The sequence below is a fragment of the Pan troglodytes genome, chromosome 2, assembly GCF_028858775.2.
Source record: "Pan troglodytes isolate AG18354 chromosome 2, NHGRI_mPanTro3-v2.0_pri, whole genome shotgun sequence".
Classification (NCBI taxonomy): Eukaryota; Metazoa; Chordata; class Mammalia; order Primates; family Hominidae; genus Pan; species Pan troglodytes.
In genome coordinates, this window is record NC_086015.1 from 32054201 (window position 1) to 32071791 (window position 17591).

General features: G+C 38.6%; 1 long non-coding RNA gene across 2 annotated transcripts in view; it reads right to left on the reverse strand.

Moving 5' to 3' along the window:
- Positions 1–13244: 13244 nt before the first annotated feature.
- Positions 13245–17591, reverse strand: part of LOC129143605 (uncharacterized) — a 115212-nt gene continuing 110865 nt past the window's right edge. The window contains exons 5-7 of one of the 2 annotated variants that reach the window (XR_010155542.1): positions 16741–16887; positions 13913–14278; positions 13245–13800 (exon numbers count right to left, since the gene is read on the reverse strand). This is a non-coding gene — a long non-coding RNA (uncharacterized LOC129143605). Of the gene's footprint in view, positions 13801–13912; positions 14279–16740; positions 16888–17591 lie in introns of those variants that run through there. The other variant, XR_010155543.1, reaches the window with a different exon arrangement.

Below are 17591 nucleotides of genomic sequence, written 5' to 3' on the forward strand. Positions count from 1 at the left end.
TTCTTAATAATCACTGAGAACCCTAAAGGACTATTGTTTATGTGAGTTTTGTCTATTATTACTAAATTAGAAATTAAAACTGAGAAATTTAGACACTTATTCAGCAATAAATTTTGACTATTAATATTGTTAACCTAAATAATATATTTTTATGGAAAATAACTATATTTTCCCAAGTAAAAAAATCAGTGTGAAAAATAGCACTATTTTACATTTTTGCAAATCTCTTTAATAGAAGTTTAATAGAAGATGACTGGATTCTCTTAACTGCTTCCACATTCAGTCTGTTGAAATATCACATGTCATATAGATCTGGAAAACTCCACTGTACATACATGAGAGAATGAGAATGGAAGCATCAAATAATGGTCTAGTACTATCATGAAAAGAGTTTTTAATCTTGCTCTTGCAGGTCCCTGAATGGGCTGAATGTGTCTCAGAAATCCCTAGGCATCGCTGCACCCACACTTGGAAAGCCACTGACTGCCCTGGAAAACTTTCCCACATACTCAAGTGTTTAAGAATGTTTAACATGTTCAAGAATGATTACTGTGCTATAGCTTGCAATAGGAAAAAGTTGGAAATAATAAAACTGTGTATTTAAGAGAGAACTGATAAGTTTAGTATTCACAATGTGAAATAGCTGTTTGACTAGATACAGTTATGTGTATCAAATAATTAAATCTCAGAAATAAAATATTGTCTAAAAAGAGCAAGTAGAAGAATGACACATTATATGAGACTATTTTTATAGAGTAAGAAAACATTAGGAAATGTTCTAAATGTTATTTATCACATACAATTATAGTAAACCTATAGAAGTTGCATGGGAATTATAAACTCCAAATTCAGAGTTATTTGCCTCTGGATGAGAGAGGAAAGGAGGGAGGAGAATAAGATTGGAGAGGACTAAACAGTAGATTCAGTTGTATTTAAAATGTCTTATTTTAAAATCCTAAAGAAATATGGCAAAATGCTAAGATTTGACAAGGTTGAATAGTTGTTACATGAGTAGTATTTATTTTACTTATTATGCTTTTAGGTATGATTGAAATATTTCAGAATGTTAAAAAATTATATACAAGAGAGTACAAAAGCCTTTGCGAATAAACAAAACAAATGTGTTGGTAATCTATGTTTAAGGGTTATTCACATTTTTGCTGTTTTGAGGCTTTTCAAAAACTTTTCAAACACAACAGGAAGAGCTTAGGCTTGATTCATGTGCATATTTTTGTTCTTAAAACTTTCCTGAATTTGTACTTTTTCTACATTTTGAAGGAAGAGCCTCTTTGAAAGGGGTTTTTGTTTACATTTATCCAAGGAAAATTTATTCAATATCCTGCACAAAGAAAAAAAGAAGAAGAAGAAACGAAGAGGTATTGAAGAGGTACAATAACGCCCATTCTACATCAGCTAACAATGCAACAAGAAAGCAACTTCTTATCCCAACTGAGTTCATAGATGTATGGGCAATCCAGCAAATACTCTTCCTAGGTACACCACAGTAATATGTGCACTAGTACATAGGGACATGTATGCAAGAATGCTTATTGATTTTAGTGAATTACACATTAGCAGAAAAAGCTTTAATGAATTATAGTGAGTCTGCATAATGATATCTTATCCAGTTTACAGTAGTAGGCAACTACCTTCTCTTTGCATAATTATCTTGGTTATTCTTAAGGATTTGTTCTGTCACAAACATTGCAAGGTAATGTTATCTAAATGTAAGGCAGAAATTTGGATTTTGATTAGAGTTGCAGAAAATTTAAATTTAAACAATAATTTTGGAAAAATGTTTTTGTGATTTTAAATTGTCCAATTGAAGAATATATGGATGTCTATACATTCAGATCTTTTTTTTAAATTTAATTTTATTATTATTATACTTTAAATTTTAGGGTACATGTGCACAATGTGCAGGTTAGTTACATATGTATACATGTGCCATGCTGGTGTGCTGCACCCATTAACTCGTCATTTAGCATTAGGTATATCTCCTAATGCTATCCCTCCCCACTCCCCCAACCCCACAACAGTCCCCAGAGTACATTCAGATCTTGTTTTATGTCCATCAATAAGATTTTTTGTTTTCTTTATCTTGTCATGCTTAACATATTCTTAAATGCTTTTTTTGTTTTTGTTGTTGCTATGAGTGAAATGTTTTCCATTCCCATGTTGGGATACTCAAGGCTAGGATCTATGAGAGGTATAGATTATTTAAAATATTTATCGTGTATACAGCCAACCTACCAAATTTTCTTGCTAATTCTATTATTTTTTAAATAAAGATGATATGATCTTAATGTGTCCCCCAGAGTTCTAGTGTTAGAAACTTTCTCCCCAGTGCAACCATGTTGAAAGCTGGGCCTTTTGGGAGGTATTTAGGTCATCAGGAATCCACCATCACGAATGGATTAACACCGCTATAAAAAGGGCTTGTGGTTCACTCTCTTCTGCTCTTCTGCCATGTGAGGACACAGCACCCCTTCCCTCTTGCCCTAACACTTTCTGCCATGTGCAGATGCAGCAAGAAGGCACTCACCAGATGCTTGCATCTTGATCTTGTACTTCCCAGCCTCTCCAGACTGTGAGAAATATTTTTTTTCTTTATAAATTACCCAGTCTGGGGTATTCTGTTGTAGTAGCATAAAATGACTAAGATAAAAGGTTTGCTACATTTCTTTGTAGTCTTCTAGGGGCTCAGGTCTGTTTGATCAGTGGCAGCTCTCCCATTGCGGGTAAATAAAGAGATCTCCGTTTTTTTTTAACAACACCTAATGGCTGTCCAGTTGAGCACCAGGTAGCAGGCTACCCTCTGCTATATTGGGGAACTCTTTTGCTCCCCAGTCTCTTTGTTCTCTTTAATACTTTGTCCTCCTGTTAAACTCCTTGGCCTCTTGGAAACCAGGGATACCTGGTACTCTCATGAAAGGCCAATGAGGACCTTCTCCTTGGAGTTCACCAACCTTCACAAGGTAAATTATTTCCTGGGGTTCTACAGAGCTGGTCTCCAGATGCTCACTCAGATAAAGAAGATTGTCCCATATCAGTCAAGTGGGGACTAACAGGTTGGAATTGGTGAGGAAGTCAAATGGCTGCATTTAGGTCACTGTATTTCCAGAATGCCCCTCTTTTAGATTTCTAGATTATTATGCCTAATAGACTCAGTGTTACTTTCTAAGGAAGCTGTTGAATGATATATGTATGGCTTCATCCTGGCTCAAGCACTTAGTGACTTGGCTTCCCACATTCTTCCTTTCTCATTCTCTTTCCAACCATACACCTTAACCAAGTAGAGTCTAGATTATCTCAAAATGAACTTTGTCCTGTGATGGAATTCCAATTCACAGATAGCAAATCCTAGAGGCTTAAACTTGCATTCAATTGAAAAAGTTATAGAATAACTGAATAAATTATCTTTATGACACAGTTTATCATGCAGGATTGATAACATCACTAGATGTTGGCTGAAGACCAAAATACATAATGTGATACATTATCTGGTCTCTAATAACAGCCCCTAGTGAACCATACCTTCCAGTCTTCCTGCCCACTGAATCTGGACTGGTGGGCCTGTGACTTCCTTCAACTGATAGGATGCAGGAGAAGAGACAGTCAGACAGTTACAAGGCCTAAGCCTGTAAGAAAGACAGTAGCTTTGAGTCATGGTGTAAGATATCCAGCTACTTTGCTGGAAAGACCATGTAGAGACACCACATGTAGAGGCCAGTTGAAAGAGAGAAAGGAATCAGCAACTTCTGCCTTTACCAGCTACAGTCCCAGACTTAGGCATCCTTGCCAGGGTATCTATCAGACTCGTGAGAGGAGAATCCTGGGTGTTTAAGCCTTATCCACAATCTGATCACAGCTGCAAAGATACCCTAAGTGAGACCACCAGAAGAACCATCTAACAGAGACTATTTAAAAGTGGTGGGAGAAATAGTATGCAAAATGGCCTCTGAGTTCAGTCCGTGTTGGAGCTTAGGCTGACTTCGTTCATTCAAATAGACATTCTTCAGAATGCCAAACCACAAGCCATATAATTTTATTATGCAAATTTATTGCATATTAAAATTGTTGTTGTTTTAAGCCACTAAATATTGAAGTAGTTTGTTCTGCAGCAATATATAACCAAAACATATTGGTTATATGAAATTTAGGCAGAAATTTAGAGTGAAGTTGGGACTCTCAAATCCACACAGTGACTTATTTCCAGACCTAGATTTTCCATTTTGTTCCATGTTTTCATCCCTTTGTCTCCTTGTTGCACTAAGACAAAAATCTTAGTGACACAATTTAGGATTTTTAGGACACTTTTGATTCTCAGGGATTTAAGAATGATCCACTAGAACCTACAACAAAGAATGCAAAGAAAAGCAGTTCTGTAACTTGGATTCTCCAATATGCTGAAAGTGCGCAATCTTGTTTCATTTCCCAAAGCATTAGGCTTTCTGAATCAGGCCTTCAATCTAGTGAAGTGTCTGTAAGAGTAAAATGGCACACACCACACAGGCTCATAAAATCATAATAATAATAAAAACCCCTCAGACTTTTTTTTTTTTTTTCAGCTGTGAAGCAGCACCTGCCATTAGCTGTGGTGGTTCCTATTTTCATATTGTCTGACAGTAGCAGTTGGATCACGCTTGAGCCAGTATGACTGAGAGGCGGGCTCCCTGCTTCCACAAAGCTGAATTTAATAAGATGAGAACAGCATGCCAAGATGGGGAGCTCCCTCCCTGACACTTATCCTGACACCAGCCCCTCAGCGGGGCTGTATTGCTGTGGTAATCTGGGTGAGCCGGACAGAGCGTCCTGCTTACAAGTTCAATATAATGGAACAGCAGGGGGCGAAGGGCTGGCAGAAAAGCTTAGCAAAGTTAAAGCCTATTACTCTATGCTTGAGGAAAAATGAGTCACCAAATATTACACCCAGAGCAAGACTTGAACCTGCCAAATGCAGCAGCAACACACGCTAAGTCTTGTCCATAATGGTGCATTCATTATCCTATGGTCCAGGGTAATGTGGATTTAAATGTTTTTAACCCTAATGGAAATGTATATGCAAATTTTCCCTTAAGCCCATCCCTCCCTCAGTGTTCTTTTGCCCTATTTGAATCTAATAGGCAAGGTGACTGTACACTGCATATGTCAAAGAAAATGATGCCTTCTTTATCTGCCTTCAGTAGCAAGAAGGCAAGAAACTGGACAGAAATCTTTCAGCTGCATGTTATGGCTTTTGTTGTTGCTGTTTTATGCCTCTTGTGGTGTTGAATTTAAAATTAATGGAAGAAATAGCATGCAAATGATCTCTGTGTTCAGTCCTGATTGAGGCTTAGGCTGGCTTAGTTAATTTGAATATCAGCTCTTCAATATAAGTGAATTCTAACACAAACTCTTCAATATAGATAGGTTTTGATACAAGTTCTTCAATGCTGGCCATTCAAATCAAACTCTTAGAAGTGGAACAGATTTGCCGTATATTTTCCATCAACCAGTGCCCCAGAACTTACATATTTCCATCAACCAGTCTAGGACTTTGTCTAACTGAAAGACTATTATTTAGAATCCTGATCCTTAGGACTCTAGGACTCAGTCTTTTTTTTGAAAGAATGACAATAGAACTAAGACTTGTGATTCCTCCTGCTTCCCTAGATTAGCTACTACCAGATTTTCATTACAGCAGAGGCCACTGAGATAATCAGTTATGGTGTTAATGACAACAGCCACCAATTACTGAGTTCTTATCATGGGCCAGGTGCTTGGTTGGGTAATTTATGCCCATTATCTCCAATTGTTATACAGTGCATCATAAATGTTCTCATACTGTTCTTCAGATGTGCAAAGAAATTTCACCTTTTTTATTTACAGCTGGTCAAATCTTATTCTTCATGGTTTTTCAACGGAGATACAACATTAAATGTCAGACCCTTTGGATGTATAGTGTCTTTCAGCTATATACTCAGTCTTTTAGGTTTCCTCTCTTTCCCCTTGCTCCTCTTGAACATGGTGTCTGGAATACATGTGCTTAGCACCAGTGGTGAATGAACACTCCAGACTCATGTTAGTTCTTGGGTTCCTGGAGGCCCTACCTTGGGATGGCTGGCCTGACCAACTGCATAGACTGAAGAGCAATCAGGTTCTAACCAGCTATTTGGAGCTTCCTCCTGGCCTAATACTAGAGACTGTGATCCTGGCCTATTAACTCTGTTTATGAAGCCTTCAAATGTTGCAGACTCTGACCATCCCAAGGTGTATGACAGTCCACCTTCTGTCTCTTACATTCTGTGTCCCCACATCAGGACATGTAGGAATACCTGTATGCCCTTCATGCCAGGTGCAGGCCAAGGGGAGCAAGCCCACTTCCTCAGTCTCATCTCTCATCTCTCTTGTTCTTCTGTCGTTCAGTGGTGTACTTTTCTTCCCACTCCATAAGGACATGGTGCAGAGATTAATGGGAGATCCTTCCTAAGATCTTAGCTGTGTCTAGGGAAGTAGACCACTAATCTTGGTGTCTTGGGGGTATCCTAGAAACATCTAAATATTTCCATTGTCCTCTCACTTTATTTATTTATTTACTTATTTATTTATTTATTCATGCATTCATTCATTGAGATGGAGTCTTGCTCTGTCACCCAGGCTGGAGTGCAGTGATGCGATCTCTGCTCATTGCAACCTTGGCCTCCTGGGTTCAAGCGATTCTCTTGCCTCAGCCTCCTGAGTAGTTGGGATTATGGGCATGCATCACCATACCCAGCTAATTTTTATATTTTTAGTAGAGATGGGGTTTCACCATTTTGGCCAGGCTGGTCTCAAACTCCTGACCTCAGGTGATCCACCCCCCCTTGGCCTCCCAAAGTGCTGGGATTACAGGCGTGAGCCACCATGCCCGGCCCTGTCCTCTCACTTTAAATGCAGGACAAGGAGTGAGGAAAATGGGAATCCTGACATCTGACCTCCTTCATTTATCATTCACACTTTTCTTCTGTTTAACACTGCCCTGGGCACAGAAGCAGGGCTTGCCCCTTCCTCTTCCTGCCTAGCCAGACCCCCATACCTCATATGAGTTCTTGTTGTACTCTAATTGCCCTAATTTAGGTTCCCCAGAAACAGACAAGGAATCAAATGGAAGTAGTATATTTGGGAGGGGCAAAAAACACCAAAGTGGGAAAATGAGAGAGGCAGGCAGTAAATAAATGGTGCATTATAGACCAGTTACCACTGTGGGCAAGTGGACCTTAATCCCATGGGTAACAGAGTAGAGCACATGTTCAGAGTTATTCCACCCAAGGGTTAAGGAAGCTGCAGCATTTATACATCAATTCCTCTATTTGCTGTTGCTTCAGACAAAGCCACAGGACCTCAGCCATGGATTATCTGATTCAAAATGACTTTAACAGTTAAATTCTGACAGTTGAGACTTGCAATATTCCCTAAAAATTATTTCATTAATTTGTGAACCTTTTTCTTCTACCTCTTGATCTGAAAGCCAAACAGCCAAACAAGCAGGAACCATGACAGTGTTCATTCCAGTTCAGCTAAAGACATGCATTAAAACAAAATAATTTGGTTGTGTATCACCAACCAAGTATCACAAGCAGTTCATCGCTTTGGCAGAAAGTAATAGCTTTTAAATAAAAATCCAGCTAACGTTTTTGATCAAACTATAGTAGTTACAAAAGGAATTTATTTCCTCTTATAAATCAGAGTAATACCTCAGCCCTGGAGGGCTAAACTCTCTTTTATTTCTCAACTTTTTGAATATGCTGGTCTCTCTTCTCTCTGAAACATCCTCCCATCAAACTCCCACCATCCTTGTCTTCATAGACAACCTTTAGGTATCACTTTACATGTAATTTCCTCTGAAAATCTTTCTTCCATTCTGCCACTCATCTTCCAATTCCCAAGAAAGCACTTTACTCATAGCACAAGGTATTTAACCTGCCATAGAGTGCATCTATCTGTGCAGTAATGACCAGTTTTCCTCTCTGAAGCCCACTAGCTCATGAGTTCATAAATATAAGGAGTGCTTTCTAAACAAAAGTAGCTTGACACCTAGCATGGCTTACATGCTCAAAGCGGTTACACAGTGAGTGAGTTACACTTGCTTTCAGTCCCCATGAAGCCTCACCTAGATTAGGAGATAGCACCCGTACTCAGAAAGGCCTGGGATGGAATCCTAATTTACCTCCTCTGGGACTTTTGGCAAATTGCCTAACCTCTGTAATCTTCTGTTTCCTCATTTGTGTTAAAACATTAATATTTACCTGTCAGTGATGTTGTGCCACTAAATGAGATGTAAGTCAATTGCTTGGTATTTTATATAGCAAATGGTAAGCATTCAATAGCTGGTAAGTGGGTTCTACTGCCACTTCTCAACAGAGGGTACTTGGAATCATATTAATACTTATAATGTATTTATTCCTACTATCACAGCAGTCTGAGAGGCTGAATATATAAAGTGCTGGTTCTCAAACTTTTGCATGTATTAGAATGCACAGAGTATATATATATATATACGGGCCCTAGCTCTAAAATTTCTGATTAAGCAGGTATAGGGCAGGGTCCAAGAATTTGCATTTCTGACAATCTCCTAGATGACACTAATACTACACTGATGGGCCTGGCACCAACCTTTGAGAACTGATTCTTGCTTTCTTCACATCTCCCTCAGCCCAGACAGCTGCACATGGGAGTCACTCAAAAAGCTTTCAAAATTACTAATGTGTGAGTCCCATACTATAGATTTCTAGTTTAATAATAGGTCTAGGGTTCAGCCTGAGCATTAGTGTTTTGAAAGTTTCCCAAGTGATTCTAATGAGAAGCCAAGGTTGAGAACTGGGGCCCCAGGTGCATGTCAATGAAGCCTTGCATCTCAAAGTGTGGTTTTCAGAGTAGCGGCATCCACATCACCAGGAAGCTTGTTAGAAATGCGCAAACTCAGACCCCACCTGGACCTAACTAATCAGAATCTGCATTTTAAATAAGATCTTCCAAAGGATTCTTGTTCACGTAAAGTTTGAGAAGCTCTGAAACACGGAGTCCTCTCACCCAGCTCACATCAGAGGAAGTATTACCAGATCTTACCTTTGCTTCAGGGATTGTCTTTCCTAAAAGACCAGGATTTAAGACAAAATGAGGAACTCATTACCTATGACCTTTCCCCCAAAACAGGGGTTTTTACTCCTACATTGCAGGCATGAGTCTGAGAACCCTTCACTCATTGTCGCCATCCTTTTCTCCTCTCTATCTTCTCAGACTCAGTTTTCATCTCCAGACACAGCCTTCATCACACCTATTTATTAATGCCAAGGCTTCATACTCTGATTCAAGTAAAGACAGGAGGCAGGATCAATGTCTTAGTAAAATTCAGAAAAATGAAACTCCTCTTTTAAAATATGTTAGCACCTGGTTTCTCCCTAAATTACCCTAACACACAAATGTGTTGAGTATTAAAATAAAATCTTTATCCACTACAGGCTGGAAAGTGGAAAGTAACATTGAAGGGATGCCTAATGATTTGGAAAAAGAAAAAGATCCAGCTGCATTAGTGAAGAAATTATGAGGTGTCTATGACCAGAGAAACATGAAATGTGCTAATTGAATGCCCTCAGATGCCATTATCAGTGAGGCCCCTCCAGAGCCAGCAGCACAGGCTCATCTGAGCAGAAACCTGAGCTAACAGCAAAGAGAACTGTCTTGATGGCCTAAGTAGGGTTCTAGGGTGCATGAGTCAGCAGGCGAGCGTCCTTGTGCATGGGAGTTCATTAGGAATCTTCCATAATCAAGAGTGAAAATCACCTCTGGTTGAGTGTGCCATTATGTATTTGAAACCCAGAGAGAGGACAAGTTTTATTTTTAGAGAGAACAATAACAGCCATATTAGGAATACGTGCATGCACACATTGCAGTCATGTACACACGCCCACACCCACACACACTCCAAATCACAACTCTTGTTACTCCAAATGTATTCCATGAACCAGTAGCATCAGCATCATCTGACCCCACCCTGTACCTACAGTTTACGCATCTGCATTTTAACAAGATGCTCAGGTCATTTGATGCACTTTAAAGTTCGAAAAGAATTACTATAGACCAGTGGTTCACAGCTTTGGCTGTGCGCTAGAATCACTCAGGAATTTCAATATGCAGCAAATTTTGACAGCCAATGGTCTAAAATCAAAGATAAAATTATGCCCTCTCTTTTCCCTTCAAATTGAGCCCTTTCACCACTTTTAAAACAGGTCTTTGATGTGCAAGAGAAATGCTTTAACACTGCTATTGAAAGATAACTCTTAGACAAGATCAGGTGCATTCAGGGTGGTATGGCCACAGACAGCTAATGGCTCCTCTAAAGACTAACTTTATTCTCTTCTAGTAATTATGTCTTTAGCTATAAGCTTACTGAGAATACAAACCACGACTTACTTTGTATAATATCAGATTTCAGGCAAACCAAAGGGCTTGGGCCAGCATCAATGCTTAACCAATGTTTGTAATTAATGATAAATTACTGATAATAAGTGAAAGCTCAGAATTCTGGCTTCTCTGTGCTATTCATTTTTTTGTACATTTCCATTATGGAAGACATTGTTAGGATTATATCTCTTCATAAATATTAGAAGCTCTTTGAAATGCAGGAACACATTACTTCTTCTCTCCCTCATCCAAATATATAATATTTTAATAAATACAGAGCATATATTCAGTGACTCTAAATCTCATTTAATATCCTTAAGTTTTGATGAAACTAGAAGGCATGATTTTTACATAAGAACATTTGAATTTTTGTAATTATGAAGCATGCATTACTGGGAGTTTGCTGCATTTTACATAAGAACTTTTTAATTAATGAGAATTCCTCAGGAATGAAAAAACAGCTGTCAATAATAATTTTCTTAAAACTAATGTCTTCTAAGATATGTCATAGATTTAGAATATATTCAACAGAGTACACTGCACTTTACTTTCTATAAATCTGTGCAGTGAGTTTCTGTGTTTGGAATGATTACACTAGACAAGGGGTTGGCAAATGTTTTCTGTAAAGGACCAGGTAGTAATTTTTTTTTTCTTTGTTTCACCAGCCATGCAGCCTCTGTCACACCTATCTACTCTGATATTGAAAACAGCCGTAGACAATAAATAAGCAAATTCTTGTACTTGTGTCCTAAAAAACATTATGAGAACAGGTGGATTTGGCCCACAGGATATAGTTTTTCAACCCCTACAGCTGGATTATGTTAAGAGGTAAATGTGGAGTAAATTATACTTACAAAGGCAAAATAAATTAGTTTTGGTAGAAACTAGAGTATAAACAACTGCCAAACAATGCAAACACACATACTTAGATACTATTTTAACAGAGAAAAGGAAACTATAAATCCTTACCAAATCTTTCAGAGCTAATGTGGGGGTGGAGAGTGAGAAAATGCTCTGTTAACTTGTAACCTTAAGAAATATATAATTAACCAGGACATGATATTACTCAAATAGTCATATTATTCACAATTTTCTGTAAAGATCGTAGCAACAAAAGACTGTAGGATGACTTCTTCTCCATTATGGAGAGAATCAAGTGATGACTTCAGTAAGTGAACTGGAAACATAACCCACCTTAGTGTTCCAGCGGAAGTAGGGCAACGAGAAAGTCAGCCAGGAGCTGATGGAAACACCTATAGTCAAAATAATGTCTGTTATACTGTAAAAGCTCTTAGTCTTTTGATTTGTGCATTGATCAAAGATCATTTCAGGGTTGAAATTGTTGAATCCTAAGTGGATAGGTAAAGAGCTTCAGGTTCCCTGGTAATTTGGAGATTCCTTCCCTCAGAGGACATAGTAATTAGCCCAGGAGGATACTCAGCCAAACCTAGTATGCTATTGTGGGTCTCTTAACAATGTCTAACTCAGTGGCCTTCACCACTCATGACACCAAATGCACACACAAGAAAATGGATTTCTCTAGCAAACAAGATGTTAAAATATTAGCTTGGTCTTAACAGATGGTCCTCCAAGTTTAATCTGGTTTGATAATTTCAGAAGACATAAATTTTTGTTTGATCAGAATTGATTATCAGAGCACACTCCTGGTTAAATATTCTGGATTTGAAAAAGAAATTTAGTTTCACTCAGGGGTTCAGCAAGCTGGTGTCTGGTTTGTTGTTGTGATGGTGGTAGTGGTTTTCTTGCGGGGTTCGGTTTAAGACCCACCTATTAAGCTCTTTACCATCTCCTTCTTTCTTCCTCATTCTAGAAGTATTTCTCCTCCAGAGCAGAAGGTGTTTAAACAACACGTGCTAATGAGCTAGAAAGAAGCATCTATTAATTTGGTAACGGACAAGCAGTAGTTACATATTTCGGCCTGAGAACTGGATGTTGCTTTAGAGGCGATGAAGTATCTCTAAGGAAGTTTCTTAGATTTAAACCTCCCTTACAATTTCTGGCTTCGTGTTAAATATGTAACAGTTTTCCTCTCATACCATTTTGTGGAAATTGGTAATGTAGATGGCCATTTACAAAATGGGAACTGGGGTGAATACACACACGACTTTGCCTGGGACATCTCACATTTCTATGCCAATTATTTTATTAAATTCTCACAATATCCCTTGGAGAGTTTACCTTTGGTTTTCACTTTATAGATGAGGAAACTTAGTATAAGAGAACTGGAGTTACATGGATTGTAAATAGCAAAACCTAGATCTTAACCTATGAGAATGATTCTAAAAGAATGTTCAACCACAATGCTCCATTTCTCAATTAAAAGCTACAGTATACTGCAAAGTGCCAGGGAATTGTTCATCTCTTCTGTTTGGGAGAAATTGTATTTGGAGAGTAGGTAAGAGACAAAGTTAGAAAGAAAGGTGGAAGCTGCATAAATATAATTTTATAAGCAATATTAAAGTTTCTACATCTTTATTCTCCTTAGTTGGCTTAGTCTGGGATATAACATGAAGTTAAAACGTGCATTTCTAGGGGGGGTTGTGCACATATGTATACATCCAGGTCTGTAGGTGAAGAAGAAACTGTGAAGAAACTAGCAAGAGACAAGGTGGTATTTGCCATTAAGTTTACAATGAGGACCGTAATGTGTTCCAGTTAATACCTGTTGTAGATCAAATACTATGTCTTCATTATTTTAGTGCCTTTTCCCCCTTTCACTCTCAAACATTTCCCAGTTTGGGCAATAAATTGTATTGCAGTCGTATCTATAATAAAATATTCAAATAATTTCATTTTTGTTTAAGTGCTTTTGAGGCTTTATTGAAATCTTAATGTATCCTTAAATATTTCTTGGAATATTTTATTTCTAGGAAAAGACTTGATCATTCCTTCAGATATTTGTTGAAAGCACTGAAACAGCCACTGAAGGGTGGGAATGAATCCACAAATGAAGGTGACAGCCTATGAGCAAAAGCGATAATGACGAGATGATTATAACAGGTAGGTAAAGCCATTTCCAGAAAGAAGAGGCTTGATCAAGGATAGGAGCTTTGTCCTGGACATAAAATATGTGAACAAGAGTTTATGTGGTGGTCGTTGTAGCCGAAGAATATTGTAGAAAAACAAGTGAGCAAAAACATACAAGCCCTCAGCAAACTGAAGGCTACCATGGGCCAGAGTAAGGGGCCAGCTCTTTCTGCCTCCAATGCCGAGCGGCAAGAGGATAGAGAGAGGGGAAAAAAGCAGCAGGAACTTCTTTCAGTTTCTCTGGTCATACGTAAGGACTCTCCTTTCTTGGAGCTTTGGATACCTGACCAGCCACCACTGCAATTGTCACCACCACTGCCATAGAATTTCCTGGGAGATAGAGCAGTAGAAAACATAAATTCTCTTTGATCCCATGAGGCCCCCTTTCTCCTTCTTTAGACTAAAATTAAGTGGGTTTTCTTGGAGTTCATTTTGTCTGTACCTGATGTATAGTTCCTGTTTTCCAGCTGTCTCGGTCCTACAGCAGGAGATGCCAGAGGGGAAAAGTGGTTCAGTAGTACTTCAGGTTCTGGTTTCTTTCCTTAATCTACCTGCTGCTACTTACTTTACAGGCTCCTCAGAGAAATGCTACATACATTCCATCCAGGGTTTTAACTTCCTTCATGGAGAGAGACAGAGTGGAATATGTTTACTCCACCTTGACTAGACATCCCAGAAAGGACGGGATATCCCAGAAAGGATGTCTTCATTACTGTAAGAAGATTGGCTTCATGACTAAAAGTATCCAGAAACTTTTTATCTGAAACTTGAGAAAGTCATTGGACCCATCTTAGATTTCACCCGAGAGCTGGGGGAGAAAAGAATAAAGTTGTTTTATGAAGTGTCTTTCAACTTAATGCTTCCATATGGTTAAATTTTTAAAAGGAATATTTACAAGTATTTCACCTTAGTAATCAATTCTACAGAGCCAGCAGGAAAAAAAAAAGTCAGTCTGAAAATACTTGAAATGCTTAATTATTTTTCAGAGTAGACAGTAAGGAAGAAAAAGCCCCAGATCCTAACTTTGGCTCTCCGCTTCACTGAATTACCAAAATAAGGGAAGTCTTCAGCCATGGCTTCAGATCAGGACAAGATGGGAACTTCATCATGCCCGTGTTATTGTTGGGGGATTGATCCAAAAAGAAAAGACCTAAGTTTCAGCTGGTCCCAAACCATGGAGAATTTTACCCACACAAAGCCCCCATTTGCCAATGCAAATCTGGTAATTGGACACTTAATTACCCTATTTGCACACATAAATGAGGGGTGTTCCTGCAAGAAATCAGAGTCCACTCTTACAACTTTGGCCGCAAGCAATGAAACCACATGCTTTTGTCAACAGTTAAGTTGATTAGAATTGTGTTTATTTCTGCTCGTGTTAGGCCACATGTATTTTCATTGGAGCCTGATGTCTATTGAGTTAAAAGCTTAGTTTAAAAAACCTATGTTATGCAGAAAACCTAGATAGTAATTGCCAACTATGTGCCAAGAATCCTTTCATCATGTAGAGAATACAAGATCTGAATAAAAAGAAATATTCTTTGCAACCTCATATGCTTGGGCAGACTCAGCAGTCTTATCGTCATAATAAAGACAGAAGGGCCTTTTAAAAGAATACTTTCAGCAAAATTTCCAGCATGGATTACTCTTTTGGGTAAATGGCTCAAACATTGAATTTTCCCATTTCCCTAGGGCAGGTAAAGGAGTGAATTTTCTCTGAATATCTTCTAGCTAGACAGTGTCCTAACAATGTCCTTAGGGGGAAAAACGTTCTTTCATTTGGAAGCATGTATTGTGAGTAGGCCCATCTGGGTTTCCTCCCTGTGAATAGAAACACCAAGATTTGGCCGTTTTCTGATCTTTGATTATATGCAGGCCTGAGTTCTAGTCCTGGCTCTAACTCAAACTGTGTACTACTGGGGACAGATTCAGTTCCTTACAAGTGCTGAAAAAAAAATGGTGAAGGGAAAGCTTGCCAGGGAGAATCAAGCAGTAAGTCTGGGAAATGGAGGCAGGCACGGGAGGCCTCTAAGGTAGCAATGGTGGAGGAAGATGAGCAGTAAGGAATGATCATTAGATTTGGTGATTTGAAGGTCAATAGTAACTTTTTTCTGTCTTGGTCACTAGGTGCTTAATAAATATATTTTGAGTGAATGACTTAATTATCAGCACAATTTGTTGAGCACCCCTTGCCCAGGAAGCACCATGCAAGGAGTCCAGAGTACTCAGAAAAAGAAAATGGGCTCCTGCCTACAAGAGAGTTGTGAGAGTACTGGCCAAAGAGTAAAAACTAGCCAAGGTGAAACAACTGAGCAAGATAGTCAAAGATGTAATGTGAAATGAGGGAGCAAGATGAGTTCTTACATAGTGATAGGATGCCTAGTGTGTATTGCATTCCATAGAGGGGCTCCCCTCCCTCCTGAAGTACAGGGGAACAAACTATGGAAAGACGGAAGCTGGCTTGTCTTTACCACTGCTGTGATCACCTAAGGTTCAGTAGATGCCAACCAGTGCAGAAAAGCTGTGCACCTGGGGAGGCCCCACCCCAACACGGTGAAAACCAGAGGACTCTGGAACCAGGCCTGGATTCTGGCGGCCCAGAGGTAGAGTACTTGATTTCATCACTTCTTTGTCTCTCTGCATTATGGGGCATCAGGACTCTCTTACTTGGGCTCCATCTTCTTTCATTATTTCTCATGTGGACATGTGGGATACACACACACACAGACACACACACACACACTCTATATATAATAAATATAATAAATGCTATATTATTATTGTTTTATTTCCAAGGCAAATATTCAAAAGAAATTCTACTTATGTGTTATGTGTGAAAACGGTTATGTGTGAAAACTGTTAGTTTGAGAACAGAAACAGAAGTACGGGCCCTGTCTGTCACATCCATCACTATAATCAACTTCCTCACCATCCCATCCCTCAATAAGACATGTTTTAAAATCTTCATCACGATTTTTTTTCCTTCTTTCCTCCTTCAATTCTCTTTCTTCCTTTCTTTCTCTCTCTTTCTTTCTTTTCTTTCGAGAAGCTGCAAGTGCTATTGTGATGGGCTTGACCGGAAATTACTGAAAAGTGACTCTTTTAGTTGAACATAGAAGTAACAGTGCTTAAAGATGTTTTATCAGTGGCTAAACACTCTGACCAAACTTTAGAGGTCAGGGGGTTAAGAAAAATATTTTTTCACTTTTACAAACCTGTGAACTTCAGCTGTGTCCTGTTGGTTTAGAAGCGGAAGAGAGAAGAAATTACCTTTAGTAAGTGTTGACTAGATTTCAGGCTCATTAACCAAATTATCTCAGTTAACTCTCTCTGCCACCTTCAGGTAGGTATTAATATTTACTTTATAGATGAGGAAGAGTGTTGTTTAGAGAAGATTGGCAACTTGCATAGGATTACCTAGGGAAGGAAAAAAATCAGAAGGCGTGTTCTATGACCTTAAAACACATCCGAAATATTGGTGTTTTTTCAAGCTGTGGGTCAATAAGTCAATTTAATGTATCATGACTAGAGATTTTTAATTAAAAAACAGACTAAAATATATTTGAAAATATCCAAGTACCATTTCCTGAAGCTTTTGCTTTATCTAGTGTACGTGTGTGTGTGTGTGTGCGCGCGCATGTGTGTGTGTACTACGTTATGATGAAAAATGTATTTCTCCCTGAGTTGTAGTAAGTTTGAAAGCCACTGCAATTGCCCATACTGGTGCTATACACTAAGAAAAATAAATGTCTAGTTAATTGTCACTAGGGTAATTACATAATTTATAATCCAAACAAGAACACTTCGGAAAATGAAGGAAATTTTATCATTAACTACAGGAGGTTAGCAGACTTAACAGGGATTGTTCTCGGAAAAGTTAAATGAGCATTCACCCCAATAAACATTGCTATGGTCTGAATGTTTGTGTTCCTCCAAAATTCATATGTTGAATATTAATCCCAATGTGTTAGTATTAAGAAGTAGGGTCTTTGGGGAGGTGATTAAGTCATGAGAGTGGAGCCCTCACAAATAATATTAGTGCCCTTGTAAAAGAGGGCTGGGGGAGTTTGTTTGCTCCTTCCACCATGTGAAGATATAGCAAGAAGGATGGAGCCCTCGCC